Source organism: Rhinatrema bivittatum, chromosome 1, assembly GCF_901001135.1.
Source record: "Rhinatrema bivittatum chromosome 1, aRhiBiv1.1, whole genome shotgun sequence".
In the NCBI taxonomy this organism is placed as follows: Eukaryota; Metazoa; Chordata; class Amphibia; order Gymnophiona; family Rhinatrematidae; genus Rhinatrema; species Rhinatrema bivittatum.
Genome location: NC_042615.1, coordinates 52,201,197 through 52,217,917, shown reverse-complemented (window position 1 = coordinate 52,217,917; position 16,721 = coordinate 52,201,197).

Sequence of the window (16,721 nt, the reverse complement as noted above, 5' to 3'; positions counted from 1 at the left end):
TAGTTTGGATTTTTTTGACGTAGGAGCTCTCTGCCTCCTGTCTTCTATTTTTCTCCTTATTTGTGGGAAATGAGTAAGGAATTTTCCCTTTTAGAGTCAGCCTCCTGTCTGTCCTGCTTCAAGCTTATTTAGACTCTTTAAATCTGGTTTTGGAGAATTCCCTGTGAGAGCCGGTCCCCTTTGTGGCAATGGATTGGGGACTCCCTGTGTTCAAGGATGGATTTGGAGTAGGGAAGACCTGCAGTGTGCATCTCTCCTTCAGAGGATAGACCTGGTAGTGGCCCGATGCAGAGGAGATGCCACTTTTAATTAACCATCTTTTTTTGCAATATCACCTCTGTTTGAGGTCAGGAAGTTTTATTCCACCCTTCCTGCCTCTTGCTTGATTTTCCTCTTATTTGGGTTCAGAGACTACTTTTGTTCTACTGGGAACTGATGGCTCTTGGTACATGGGACTCAGTAACCTAACCTTTGGGAGAGTGGCATCTTTCACCCTGAAAGAAGCTGGAAGTGTAGAAAAGTTTATCTGGAGGAGAAGTACCCTGCCAATCGCATAAGAGAGAATTAAACTAGAGGACACAAAGTAAAGGTAACAAGAACTTTGTTGCTGCTAAGTTAAGTAGGAAGAGAGAGAAAAGTGCCCACCTGGTACTACATAAGGAGTTAAAGGATTTAAGACAAGTTTAGTGAAAATATTAAAACTGGGACTAAGTTCTGATAAAATATAGGGACTGAATTCTAACCACCTACAGTGGGAAGAGCTGGGATATATATTACGAATCTAAAAGAGGATTGAACTACATTCAATCTAAGTAACTAGAGTAACTGAGAAGAAGAAGGAATTGAAGTGTTGAGAAGTGTGCTTCCAAAGAAATTGAGAGATGTTACAAATCTTTCTGCTGTCTTATTATTTATTGACTTTAATTGAAATCAGAATTGAAGCTGTAAATACTATTCAATCATCTAATCAACTATAAATAAAAGAAGTTGGAAACTAGAGATGTGAATCGGAACCGGAATCTGATCGGTTCCGGTTCCGATTCAAAATCTTAAAATTTTTATCGTCCGGCTCGATTTTTTTTTTGTTATCGGCTGCGCCCGATCCGATAACAAAAAAACCCTCCCCCACCCTCCCGAACCCCAAAAACTGTTTTAAAATTACCTGGTGATCCAGTGGGGGCGCGGGGAGCGATCTCCCGTTCTCGGGCCATCGGCTGCGTTAATAAAAATGGCGCCGATGGCCCTTTGCCCTTACCATGTGACAGGGAATCCGTGCCATTGGCTGGCCCCTGTCACATGATAGGAGCACTGGATGGTCGGCGCCAATAGCTACACCTCCTATGGTGGCGCTATTGGGTGCGAAACCGGCAGCAATCGCACCACAACGGTGCTATCGCTGTCGGCTAGCGCAGGCCCGCCCCTGGTTTCGGTCTCCCACCCCTCATCTTCTAAAGTATCACAGGCCTGTGATACTTTAGAAGATTTATTACCATGTTAAAATGTAAAATATTCTTATATCTATTTATTATCATGTTATAATGTAAAATAGGGCTGTTACCACCCTATTCCTTTAGTTATCTGGAAACCGATGTGATATCTCGATCGAATGTCGGTATATAAAATAAATAAATAAATAAATAAATAAATAAATAAAATCTAACCCGCCCCCCAGCCCTACCTAAATCCCCCCCACATTTATTATTTAAGTTGTGCCTGCCTCCAGAAAGATATCACAAACTCCTAACCCTACGTCATCTAAAACCTTTCCTTTCCCCCAATGACTTCAGAACAGTCCTTCAACTACTCATCTTCTCCAACCTGGACTACTGCAACTCCCTGCTATTCAACTTACCTTTCAACACCATCCGACCACTCCAAATCCTCCAAAAAACAGCTGCAAGAATACTCACTGGAACTAGAAAACATGATCATATTACTCCTACACTTATATCACTTCACTGGCTCCCAATAAAATTTAGGATAGAATACAAAATAGTATCCATATTACACAAAATAATATACAAAAAACAAACAAACTGGCTATGTACATCCATAAAACTGCTCTCTCCAAACAGAAACCTCCGCTCAGCTAATAAAGGTCTATTAAAGATTCTACCTGCTCGTTCCAAACAACTCACCTCAACTCGGAAGAGAGCCATATCCCTAGGAAGTCCCAAACTCTGGAACACCCTCCCAATCGAACTTAGACCACAGCAAAACTTAAAAGCTTTCAAAAAAGAACTAAAAACCTGGATGTTTACCAAAGCCTACCAACTCACCCAATGGCTCTCAAACATCACTTCCCTCCTACTGATCCTATGCAAACATGTGGAGCCAATGCAAGCACGTAAAAACACATAACCGAAACTGTATAGATTTTCCGAACTACATTTATAAAGCCTAAAATATCTATGTTAACAATCACAAGAACCTTTTGGAAACTCTGTTAAACATCGAAACTTTGTAAACCGTTGTGATGGCAAAACCGAACGACGGTATATAAAACTCAACAAATAAATAAATAAAATAAATCATGAAATGTATGTAACTCTCAAGGCAACGTGATTACCTTACCTTTTTGAACATGGCTGCATCTTCCGTGCCTCTTCAATCGTAACTGAGATTGAATTTAAAGGGCTTTTTATAGGGAACTCAAAATCAAAACTACCTTTTGCCAGAAATGACGCACATGACCATCAAGGTAGTTATAATAGGTTCTCCCACTTGTCCATCTATCTCATTTTAAGAAATCATAGAATGGAGTACCATTCAATGGCTAAATTTAAGCCATGCGGATGAACACTATTTAATCTGAAAATCTACTGTTGTTCTTTCAAATTTAATAACGATTGAGGATCTCCCCCCCCCCCCCCCCCCCCCCCCCCCTCATTCTCAGATACATCATCGATGGCCCTCCATTTAAGATCCTCAAAAGTATGAGAACATTCTATGCAGTGAGCCACTAAAGGAGCTTGTAATTTAATAGTGGAAAGACAGCTGCAATGTTCTATTAAACGAGTATGGATTGAATGCTTAGTGCATCCCATGTAGAGTTTCTTACAGGGGCACATAATGGTATAAATGACCAATTTTGAATTGCAGTCCATCCTGGTATAAGCATCATAACTAACCCCATTAAGATCCATCCATGTCGGACTGGAAATAATTGGTGTACACATAGAACATTTTGTGCATGGCCAATGTCCAATCGGGACTTGGATGTCAGTCAAAGAAGAATCCATCAAAAAAGACCATACTTATATGTCCCGTAAATTTCTTTCTCTGCTATATGCAATTAATGGAGGTTCTTTGAAAATGGCATGTACTTTCAGAATATGCCAATATTTCCTAATTAACCAAACAATATATTTGGCTTTGGTAGAATAACGTAAAGTGCAAACCAACGGAGATTGGGCTGTAGTATATCAACTGTCCAACAAAAGCCACTGTCGTTCCACATTCCTGGCTCATTTATGTGCCTGTTTAATTACTTTCAATGGATAATCTTGATGTAACAATCTTCTAGACAAATCCTTAGCTTGTCATTCAAATTCAAATTTTGTGGAACATAACCAGTGTAATCTCAAAAATTGCCCCACAGGGAGGTTCTTCTTAAGGTGGTAAGGATGACAGCTGGAAAAGTGTAACAATGTGTTCTTGTCAGTGGTCTTTCTTTAAATAGTGGTAACCAAATGATTATCTTCCTTTTTGAACAAAATGTCCAGAAAATTAATTTCTCATTCATTGTACTGAATAGAAAAATGTAAGTTAGTATCCAAGGAATTCAACCAAATCAAAAAATTGTTGAGAGAACCTTCGTCATCATGCCATAGAAAGAACTGAGTGTTTGTATTTAATACAAACTGAGTGTTTCTATTGAAAAAAAAAACAAAACACCCCACAACCCCACCCCCCCAAAAAAAAAAAAGTAGCCTGAAGCTAGAAATAAGCTAGGAGCAGTGTATACCTAAGTAAAAAAGTTGAATAGTTCAGCTCAGTTACTCACCTTGGAAAGGTGTTGAGGTAGTGTGATTGGGTTTGAATGGGGACCAACATTTGTTAATCAAGAGAGCAGTGAGTCACTCTGGCTGACTAACTTTATTGAGAATTCGATCAGACCCCGCTAGGCCACTACCAGACACATAGTGAATTCACTAATAAATTTAAAGGACGTTAGACACATTCCTACTCCCATAGCAACCTAAAACGTAACTAGGAACTGATCAAAATTGAGATGAAGGCAGCAGTCCAGCAGCAAGAGTGGGGCTTCCCAGTCTTTTGCATAGAGTGTCACATGTATGATTTTTTTACCCACCGGTGAGAAGTTGTACATGTGCATGCGATGCAAAGAGCTCCTGGCTCTCAGAGAACGAGTCCGATCTCTGGAGGCTAGAGTGGCAGACCTGGAGGAGCTGAGGCAGACAGAGAGGTATATAGATGACACCTTCAGGGACATAGTAGTCAAGTCCCAACTTCAGACTGGCAGCCCTGGTGCTGCCTTGGAGGAAGAAGGTCTCATGATGGGACAGCACCAACCAGGTGCAGCAGGAAAGGATCCTGTAGCAAGGACCTGCTCTCCAAGTGATGCATTGTCCTTTCGCACTGAGGCTATCTTCCCAAGGCCTACTGCTCAGGAGGGAAGGGTTAGGTCGGCGGTCATAGTTGGTGATTCGATTATTAGGAATGTAGATAGCTGGGTGGCTGGTGGGCGTGAGGATCGCCTGGTAACATGCCTACCTGGTGCGAAGGTGGCGAACGTCACGTGTCACCTAGATAGGATTTTAGACAGTGCTGGGGAGGAACCGGCTGTCATAGTACATGTGGGCACCAACGACATAGGAAAATGTGGGAGGGAGGTTCTGGAAGCCAAATTTAGGCTCTTAGGTAGAAAGCTTAAATCCAGAACCTCCAGGGTAGCATTCTCTGAAAAGCTCCCTGTTCCACGCACAGGTCATCAGAGGCAGGCAGAGCTCCGGAGTCTCAATGCGTGGATGAGACGATGGTGCAAGGAAGAGGGATTCGGTTTTGTTAGGAACTGGGGAACCTTTTGGGGAAGATGGAGTCTCTTCCGAAGGGATGGGCTCCACCTTAACCAGGGTGGAACCAGACTGCTGGCGCTAACCTTTAAAAAGGAGAGAGAGCAGCTTTTAAACTAGAATAAAGGGGAAAGCCGACAGTCGCTCAGCAGCGCATGGTTCGGAGAGAGGTATCTTCAAAGGATACTAATGATGCATTAGAATTAGGGCATCCCGACAGTGAGGTTCCAATTATTAGAAAAATAGTCCAAGTGCCTGTAACTAAAAACTCACCTGAGCTAAAAAATTCTAACTTATCCCTATCAATTAAAAAGCAGAATGAAAATACAAAAAAAAACAAACTTTGAAATGTTTGTATGCTAATGCCAGAAGTCTAAGAAGTAAGATGGGAGAATTAGAATGTATAGCAGTGAATGATGACATAGACTTAATTGGCATCTCAGAGACAAGGTGGAAAGAGGATAACCAATGGGACAGTGCTATACCGGGGTACAAATTATTAGAGGTGTGAATCATCTGATCGATCATCTTAACGATCGATTTTGGCTGGGGGAGGAGGGAAATCTTATCGTCGTGTTGTTTTTTTTAAAAAATCGTTAAAAATCGTAAATCGGGGGAGGGCGGGAAAACCGGCACACCAAAAAAACCCTAAAACCCACCCCGAACCTTTAAAACAAATCCCCCACCCTCCCGAACCCCCCCAAAATGTTTTAAATTACCTGGGGTCCAGTGGGGGAGTCCCGTCGCGATCTCCCTCTCTCTCTGGCCACAGCTGCATTGAGAAATGGCGCCGGTGGCCCTTTGCCCTTATCATGTGACAGGGCAAAGGTAGCGCCGACGCCATTTTGGTTCCAGGCTCCTGACGTCATGCGTGCAGGAGATCGCCCCCAGACCCCCGTTGGACCCCCAGGGACTTTTGGCCAGCTTGGGGGGGGGCCTCCTGACCCCCACAAGACTTGCCAAAAGTCCAGCAGGGGTCCGGGAGCGACATCCTGCACGCGGGCCGTATTGCTGCGCCCCAGCCGATAAACAAAAAACCCACCCTGACCCTTTAAAAGTAACCCCTTAGCTTCCCCCACCCTCCCAAACCCCCAAAAAACTTTTTACAGGTACCTGGTGGTCCAGTGGGGGTCCCGGGAGCGATCTCCCATGATCTCCCGCTCCGGGCTGTCCTCCCACTCCTGGGCCGTCGGCTGCCACTAATCAAAATGGCGCCGATGGACCTTTGCCCTTACTATGTGACAGGGTATCCGTGCCATTGGCTGGATTCTGTCACATGGTAGGAGCACTGGATGGCCGGCGCCATCTTGTGCTCCTATCATGTGACAGGGGCTGACCAATGGCACCGATAGCCCCTGTGACATAGTAAGGGCAAAGGCTATTGGCGCCATTTTGAATACTGGCAGCCGACGGTCCGAGTGCAGGAGGTCGCTCCCGGACCCCCACTGGACTTTTGGCAAGTCTTGTGGGGGTCAGGAGGGTCCCCCAAGACTTGCCAAAAGCCCTGGTGGTCCAGCGGGGGTCCAGGAGCGATCTCCTGCACTCGGGCCATCGGCTGCCAGTAATCAAAATGGCGCCGATAGCTTTTGCCCTTCTATGTCATAGGGGTTACCGGTGCCATTGGTCAGCCCCTGTCACATGGTAGGGGCACAAGATGGCGCCGGCCATCCAGTGCTTCTACCATGTGACAGGATCCGGCCAATGGCTCGGATACCCTGTCACATGGTAAGGGCAAAGGGCCATCAGCGCCATTTTGATTAGTGGCAGCCGATGGCCCGGGAGCGAGAGGACGGCCCGGAGCGGGAGATCACGGGAGATCACTCCCGGGACCCCAACTGGACCACCAGGTACCTGTAAAAGTTTTTGGGGGGGTCGGGAGGGTGGGGGAAGCTAAGGGGTTACTTTTTAAGGGTTGGGGTGGGTTTAGGGGTTATTTTTGTGTGCCGTTTTTCCCGCCCTCCCCCAAAATGATAAGGGAACCCCCACGATCAATATCATGGGGTTTTCCTATCGTTTTGGGGGAGCCCCCGATTTCTGACGATTTTGAAAATATCGACGATATTTTCAATCGTCCGAAGCCCGATTCACATCCCTAGTAGTAGTACCCCACCCAGTTGACGCTATTATTGAAAATGGTGCCAACCTGACCTTGATCCACTCATGTGACTGGGGCAAGGTCCGGAGATCAGACCTCAGCCGTGCAGGCACATTACTGGGTTGTTTTTTTTAACTTTTGGGGAATCAGGGCCACCTCGAGAGACGGTTCCAGTTTGAGCCGGGGGTCAGCCCTGACCCCCATTCAACCTTTTCTTTAGCCGCAGCACTTTTTTAGCTGCCAGCCTTTCTTGAGTTTGGGGCCACCATAGCGTTAAAGGGCCAGTCGCCATGTTCTTTTGTCCCATGGTGTTTGGCTGCGAGACAAAAGAAGGTGCCATTGAGCTGCAAAACCTTTTGGGGGGGAGGAGGGGCTCCATTATCATGGGGACACCCCCCTGTTATAGTGGGATCCCTCCCATGAAAATAAATCTTGGCTTAGTGCATCTAGGCCTAAATTGGTGACACAATAATATCCACAGAAATGCTTATCTTAAATTTACCAGCAAAATATTGTGCAGCTAAATTTAGCAGGGTATTCAGCAGCACTTTTCTTTTCGTGCTTGTAAATGATAATGGTTAAGGCTGCCTGGTAACTCCCTCCCTCTTTCCCTTTGCCTCTAAAGAGTAATAAAGCCACAAAATTATTTTACTCAATCCCTGATTAGGTAAATCTTTTGGCTGATGACAAGCTGGTTATGCTCAGTAGACCATATTGGATGCTTCCTTGCCCTTATGCTAATGAAAGTCAGCAGGGTGACATTGTGTTCTGCATGCCATTCAACATTTGTGTCCATCACTGTCTTTGCTGGATGAAGAAGACGGTAGCTAGAGAAGTAGAAAAATAAAAAATGAATGCAGAGGACAAAGCCAAGGATGGAGAAGGATCCACTGCAGATGCTGCGCTCTAATATGTACCCTAAAAATTATCTGGGTGTGGTGTGCACGTATTGCTGTGACATAGCCGATAATAATTTTAGAGGGTAAGGAGGTAATTTTCAAAATATTTACGTGCATGCAACATGGGCTTTTGTACATTAATAAATGGCTTGTTATAAAACTGGGTGGGGATTGTGCACATAAAAGTATACACAGAGCCTGATTTCATGCATACTTTGTGCAAACAAAATAACAGATGTTCCGGAGGGGCGAACTTGAAGGAGAGTTGGGATTTACATGCGTACATTTGTTTTAAAAAAATATATGAGCATTAATTAACATTAATTAACAGTGGCAGGTCCCATCCTTTGGAAAGCACTTCTGGAATTTTTAAAAGCAGTTCAAGATCTATCTCACTTTAGAAAGCTACTCAAAACACACCTGTTCAATGAGGCTTATTCAGCCTGCTAATACTTCATTGTTATTTTTGGTTTAGCAAGGTTTATAAGGTTTTATGTTATGTGTCTTATAAGAACATTGTATTTTATGTTTGTCATTATAGGTTTTATGTTTGGTTTTATTCTTGATTATTTATTATGAAACTTTATGGTGTTTTTCAACTTTATAAGTGTGTGTGTACTTTGTGCCCTGCTGAGATTTGCAGATCAGCGGGATATACATTTTTATAAATAAATAAATAAACATGCACAGCTAATGCCCTGCAAAGAGCAGGTGTAACTTTGTGTGAGTTCATTTGTGCGCGTTATATAATTTCCAAAGCAAACTTATACACATAGATGGTAACTTTTAAACACCATGTGGTTGCACATGTACTCGCATATGCTGGCTTGTGCCAGAAGATGCGGCCATTTTATAACATACGCACATAATCGCAATCTTATATGGATGCCACATGTGCACGCAAATGCCGCCTCTACCGTGTAAGTGAGGAGTATTTTATAAGGGACGTGCGCTGACACAATTACCAGTTTTTCCAGTTCGTTCCCAGTTCGCCCAGGCAATGGATAGGACTTTCTAACACCCCTAGTTAAATAGCCTCCCTTTTTACCCTATTAGCACTAATCTTTAAAACCCCGCTGACTAGCCTTAGGGAATAGCCACTGCTATTAATTGCATCAGTAGCAAGGGATCTTCTTAGTGTTTGGGTACTTGCCAGGTTCTTGTGGCCTGGTTTGGCCTCTGTTGGAAACAGGATGCTGGGCTTGATGGACCCTTGGTCTGACCCAGCATGGCAATTTCTTAGGTTCTTACATCATCCATAGCAACAGTAAAGTTACACGGCAGGGGACCCCGACGCACACTTGGGAGCGCACATTTCATGTTAAAGTCTTGGAACGCCATGCCCCATCCATGTCCAGTCCCTTCTTTTCAACGTCTTATTTGTGCAGGTGACGGGGGATATGAGCATACATGGGCACCTTTTAAAATCCGCATGGCGTGCATTGACCTGACTTCTGCATGTGTCTCCCAGCTTTGGCATGCTTAGGAGTTTTAAAATTCACCTCACAACTTTGCTTTGAATATTGGCCTAACTTAAGTGTTTTTGAAAGGCATACGTTATAAAGGTTGAAATAAAACTACCCTCTAACAGTATTTGTGCTTTTCACTGGCTCTGATAGTGCTTTCTTATTCAGTTTTTCTGGAACTTTTCTGGTGAAGGTGTCCTCTGACATGGCAGGTAGGGGAAGAAAAAGCACTTTTTCACCTGCCCCTACTTTTCTGATGCTTTTTTAACCTGGTTTAGTAATATCTGAGTTTTCAGGCCACTCTGCTTTTGGAAAAGTAGAGTGGCTTTTACTCAGAATAATAGAAAGATGTCTTTATTTTTTTTTTTTTTTTATTTATTAACTTTTATTTACCGACATTCGTGAAGCACATCATGCCGGTTTACAAAGAACTCAGGTGGGAGATACAGTGAAACAATATAACAATATAATATAACAATGTAACGTTATAACAAAGTGAACAAATAAAACAGTACAAAAATGAAACCATGGGAGCCGAATTGAGAGGGGGAAAGGGGGGGGGAGAGGAGGGGGAGGGTAGGCTAGGGGTAGGGCGGGGGGAGGGAGGGTGGGCAAGGGGTATGAGGGGAAGGGGAAAGCATAGTTAGAAGGAGGTAAGGGGAGAATACAAAAGAGAAGGGGGGGCTATGTACAGGAGAACTGTATAGGTGTCATTTAACTACGTAGAATTACGGAGGCGTCGAAAGTTGAAGAAGGCGGTAGAAAAACTGGGAAATAGTTACTTCAGAGGGTATAAAAAGGGGGGGGTGGAGGGGGGGGGAAGTTAGGGAAGGGTGGCGGCCGGGTGAATGTTACACCTTCTTCATTAGTTACAGAGATTTGCATGCATGTTTGCTTTTAGAAACAGTGCCACATGATGCTTTGTACTTTCCAATGCCATTGATTTTTAAAAGTGTTACGCCCGTCGGTCGCAGACAGCTGCGACCTCTCATGCTCTCTTCTTTTTTCACTGCACCATCAATTCTCGGAAGAATGGCGGCCTCCACCAGTCACCGCCGACCTCCCTGGCATTCCCGGGACAGCATGGGCGCTGCCAACCGCCATCTTGCTTCTGGAGTCACTTAGGAGCCCGTGCACATGAGCCATCTACCTACACGTCATAGCGGGAAACTCGGGGGCGTCCCTTCCGCATGACGTCATCTCGCTACCTGTACTTAAACAGACTGATCCAATGCTCCTACAAGTTAGCAAGGAGTTTTTCTCATTGCTGAATCCGCTTCTTCTTCTTGGACTTCTGGTTCCTGTTCCTGTCTCGGTGTATGAACGCTCTGAATACCCGCTCCTTGGGGTTCTTCCACGTTCTAGGCTATCTGTTCCTCGGAGGGCCTTCTTGCCTTGATCTCTGGAAACCATTCCTCGTGAGTACCACTTTGCTCATGTCTGCCAAGCCTAGCTGGAATTCCTCGTGGTGTACCCAGTGCCTCGGGCCACTACCGCGTCGTCACCAGCAGGATTCGCTACACCTTACCCTGCGCTGCTGGATATTGTTTCTTCATCCTCAAGTACCTTCTGAGCTCCAGGACCTCAGACTACCTTAACACCATCATCACCGTACAGTCATCTTCGGCGTACCCCGCTCTGCAGGCCACTACCGGATCGTCACATCTGAGGTGTCACCCTGGTTATACCCTCAGCTCAAGAACTGTACTGTGATTGCATTACCCGCTCCACGGGTTCTGCTCCAGAAACTGCACCTTGAACTGCGTTTCCCGCTTCACGGGTTATGTTCTCTCTCTCTCCCTAATAAAGTCTATTCTACAGCTGTGCCCTAGCTTCTGGGACCACGCCTACCGGCGGTGAGGCCCACAGGGCTCTTCCCTGTGGGTGGAGACATCTCTCACCTCAGCCCAGGGTTCACATCCATACCAAAATATAACAAAAAGTATGTAAGCACTGGAATTTAATTCCTGAGGAGCAAGGACAAATGACTTTGTATAGTAGTGCTAACTACTGCTATATGAAGCCAAATGATGCCATAAGTAGCCTATATTTTTTTATTTTATATTCATCTCAAGTCTTTTTCATTGGTAGCTCAAGTTGAGTTACATTCAGGTACAGTGGGTAATTTCCCTGTCCCCAGAGGTTTTACAATCTAAGGGCCTGATTTACAAAGCTGTTTTCCCATAGACACATAAGGGTGGAAAAGCCTTTGCAAATGACCTCCTAAGTTTGTACCTGAGACAATGGAGAGTCAAATGACTTGCCCAAGGTCACAAGGAATGTCAGTAGAGTTATTAATGATATTAATGAGCCCGGCTTGTCAATGTAGCAGGATAGAATGCTAGATGTTTATATATCTTTAAATATCATTACAATCCTGAGGAGCCAAAGTGCCATAGATATATGCGGGTCCCACATCTGAGTAGATAAGATGGTGTGTGTATGTGTAAAATTATTTGTATGTATATAGAAAGTGAGGAGTATAAGTATGAATGAGATACTAAATTAGAAAGAGAGAAAAAGAGTAAAGCATGAAAGTAAAACTATGCTCAGAATTGGATAACTGATATGATAATGATATGCATGTTGTATGTTGCAGAATATACATTATTTAAATAAACGTAGACCAATGTAAGCATTAGAGTAGCCCATAATGATTTTTAAATGTGAATGCCATGATCCCCATTGGGATATGTGTCACTAAAATTGTAAAGCAACTCATGCATAGAAAATTTTAACAAGTGTTTAAAATTAGGAGAACATTTCTAAAATGTTTGATATGCATGTATGGTAGCATTAAAGAAGTTTGTTTATTGAAGCTAGATTTCCTAATTTTCTGCAGATGTAAAAAATATTTTCAGTATATCAAAATTAATCCCATATGAAGTAATAGTAGCTGTGCGGCTGCAGCAGCACCCTTTCCTAGACTTACACCATCCTTTAGTTGCTGGATACAGCGCAGTCTGTTGTATTTCAAGCCTTTCAGGTTTTTCCTTGAGCTTCTGAGCTGGCTGTTAAATTTATTGCTAGACAGAAAGCAGCTTGCTGAGCTGCAAATCTTTTTAATTTGCTTCCTTTCTTTCTATGTGCCAAAATTCTACCACTGCACAATATAATCCATTGCCCTGAAACTTACTCTGCATTACAGTAAATAAAGCCTAAATAAAGAGAATTGGAAACAGTCATTTCTGTCTGACTCAATATTAAAATTAATAATATTACAATAGCATTGAGGGAATTGCTGTCTAAGCAGGACCTGCTGAGAATGGGACTTGGTACCGGCTAAACAGCTGAGGTCTGTCCAACTTGCTTAACTAAACTATTTCTCTATGCTGGGAAGTTTGCTTAACTGTGCCTTTGTAGTTCGTTTCTGCTTAGAGATGTTAAGTTCAATTGTGCCTTTGTAATTTATTTATTTTTGTTTGGGAAGTTTACTTAATTGTACCCGTATAGTTTATATACACTAAGGGGTAGATCTTAAAAAAATACTCGATCGCGTACTTTTGTCGCGCACCAGGCGCGAACAAAAGTACGCTGGATTTTATAAGATACGCACGTAGGCGCGCGTATCTTATAAAATCCGGGGTCGGCGCGCACAAGGGGGTGCACGTTTGTGCAACCTGCGCGCGCCGAACCCAGCGGTGCTGCCTGTTCCCTCCGAGGCCGCTCCGATTTCGGAGCGGCCTCGGAGGGAACTTTCCTTCGCCCTCCCCCCATCTTCCCCTCTCTTCCCCTACCTAACCCACCCCCCCAGCCCTATCTAAACCCCCCCTACCTATGTCGGCAAAGTTACGCCTGCTGAAAGCAGCCCCGCTCGTGTTCCGGTCCTGGGGGCTGGTCCGGAGGCCTCGCCCCCGGGCCTGCGCCACGCCCCCGGGGCCGCCCCTGGGCTCGCCCCCAGCCCCCGGGACCGGAACACAAGCGGGGCTGCCAGCCAGCGCGCGCAAAGTTACGCCCTTAGTGTATATAAACTATACGGGCCCCCGAAATGCCGCGGCACGCCCCCGAAACACCGCGTCATTTCGGGAACGCCCACGGACACGCCCCCTCCCGCCCCTTTTCGAAAGCCCCAGGACTTACACGCGTCCCGGGGCTTTACGCACGCTGGCGGCCTATGCAAAATAGGCGTGCCGGCGCGCGCAGGGCTTTTTAAATCCGCCCCTTAAAGAATTGTAGATCTTATAAGTGATGAAAAGGAGTTGATTTGTACAATGTAGCTAGCAGAGACTGCAGTGTACAAATCAACTCCTTTTTTTAGAATTTTCATCACTTATAAGGTCTAAAATTCTTTAATTATGTCAATTTAACAATGGATACCTCTGAATGTGTCTGTAACTCCCCCCCCCTCCCAAACCCCAACCCACCTCCTGAAAACCCACCCCGAACGAAAGTGCCCCCTTACAATGTCCATATTTAGAGTATCAGACTGAGCCCTATAAAGAGTCTCTCTCTCTCACACACATACATCTTCACTGCATTCCTAGCAGGGACCTGTGGCACGCATGAAGAGTATTTTATAAAATGGCCCTTTTAACTTCTGTGATAATGCTTATCAATATATTGTACCTTGAAGGTATCAGTAAAAATAGTTGAAGTGACAAGTCAAGAACAGTTACCCCATTTAACTCACCAGAGTATCATATAGGCTCAAATTGGCAACAAAAATGTAATCATCTACCATTCCAGTAAACGTGCCCTTAAACCAAAAAATGTGAATGTTCAAGTGAACAAATTGGTGTAAAACTCATTTATCATAGTTTATTGAGGAGTCCAAAATTCTAAGCACAAAAAAAAATCAAAAAGAGTCACAAAACGCTATTTTAAACAAAAGCACTTATTTTGTAAATCCACATAATGGTACCCTCCAAGGCTCAATGGCTCAAAACTGAAATTTCCACACATTACTATGCCAAATATGACCCCACATAATTTAAAGAACTGGAGTCATCTGATATGGATCTATCCACAAAGTCCAGAGATTACGGGCCTTATTTTCCAAATAGATCGCACGCGATAAGGGACATTTCGCCTGCGATACTTTAGAAAATGAGGCCCAATGAGAATTATCAATGTTCCCGTTACAAAAGGCACTGAATAGCTGTTCCACTCACAATTGCACTGACACTAGCAAGCCCTTGGCATAAAAAGATGTAGATGCTAGCAGTGTTTCAGCAAATCTGCCTTCATCAGGGGTAAAAGTCCCATTATTATTCTGGTACACTGCAAAGGCAGTTTTTAGGGGAAAATTACCTCCTATGTAGCAAAAAGAAAGAAAGCTATTGATAAGAGTTTAATTTTGTTGGAGAGACAGCTAAACAAAGCTAAACGTGATTTGGCAACTTTCAACACTAAGGAAAATAGAGAAGCTTATCTGACCTTGAGGGTGGCTATCAATTCATTAATACAACAGAGGGCCGTAAAAAGCATAAATTATTATAAATTCAAGTTCTATCAATATGGTAACAAAACTGGTAAATTTATGACAAATTTGATGAAAATGAATTCCTGTCCCAGATTTATTGCTATACTTAAGTCTAATAGAGGAACTCTAGCCAACTCCAATAGATTACAAAAAATTTAAAATCCTTTTAAAAGGATCTATAGATATCAGAAGATTGTGATATCTTCAAAGGTTGTGGTATCTTTGAAGAATACTAATGAAACAGGAGCACTATGGCATCTAAACAAAGTAGTCATATGCCTATAAGTAAATAATCACTGGAGTTAAAGGATTTCAAATTATCCGTATTAACTAAAAAGCAGGTTGTTAATACAAACAAAATCACACTTTGAAATGTCTGTCCGCCAATGCCAGAAATCTAAGAAGTAAGATGGGAGAGTTAGAGTGTATAGCAGTGAATGATGAGATAGAAATAATTAGCATCTCAGAGACCTGGTGGAAGAAGGATAACCAATGGGACAGCGGTATACCTGCGTACAAATTATATCACAGTGATAGTGAGGATCAGCTTGTTGGAAGGTGGCGCTTTCTGTCCAGGAGGGCATAGAGTCCAACAGGATGAAGATCATACAAGAGACTAACTGGTCAATTTCCAAAGGCTTGCACACGCAAAAATCATGAGATACGCACATGACTTCGACTCGCACGTGCCACATGGCTTTTAAAAGGCCCGTGGCCACAAACTTATCTCCTGGTACACACATAAAAATGGTTTTCTGAAAAAAGGGTGGACATGATCAAATTTAAGCTAATGACTGGAAGGGAGACAATATGTAAATCTACAGCTCTAATTCTAAACTTCCAAAAGGGACATCGATAAAATGAAGAAATACTAAAAAATTGAAAAGGTTAAGAATGTACAACAGGCATGGACATTGTTTAAAAATACCATCTTAGAAGCGCAGTCCAGATGTATTCCACGCATTAAGAAAGGTAGAAGGAAGGCCAAATGATTACCGGCATGGTTAAAAGGTGAGATGAAAAAGGCTATTTTAGGTAAATAAAGTCCATGAAAAATTGGAAGAAAGAACCATCTGAAGAAAATAGTCAGAAGCATAAGCATTGTTAAGTTAACTCGATAAGACAAACTAAGAGAGAATTTGAAATGAGGTTGGCCATGGAGGCAAAAACTCATAACAAAACCTTTTTTAAATATATCCGAAGCAGGAAATCTGTGAAGGAGTCAGTTGGACTGTTAGATGATCAAGGGTTTAAAGGGGCTCTTAGGGAAGATAAGACCATTGCAGAAAGACTAATGGCCCAATTTTTAAAGAGCCATGCGCGTAAAAACTGGGGTTTACATGCGTGCCAGGAGCTTGCCCGTGCTGTGCGCATTTTACAACGGTTCTGGCCATGTGCATAACCTCTATTATGTGCAGAATTTCTGGGAGGGATGGGGAGGGGTCTGGGTGGAGAGGGGTGGGGCAGGGGCGGGCCTGGACAGCTCCATTAGCCGCTGTCCCAGGGAAGCGCACGACGGCAGCTGGCTGGCACATGGAGTTTACTTCTGCTCCCAAGGTGCAGTAAGTATGCAAATAAAAAAACTGGGGCTAGTCTGGCTAGATTTATGGGTCGGGCTGGAGAAGGGAATAGGGAGGAAGGTTAGGTAGGTGGGAAGGGAAGTTTTCTCCCAGTCCGCTCCTTAATTGGAGCAGACTGGAGGGAATTGGGAAGAAGCCCGATCTAGTCGCTGCACGTAATTTTAATAATCTCCCCCCCCTCCGCGCATGGAGGAGGCCATCCACCCATATATGCGCGCATGGA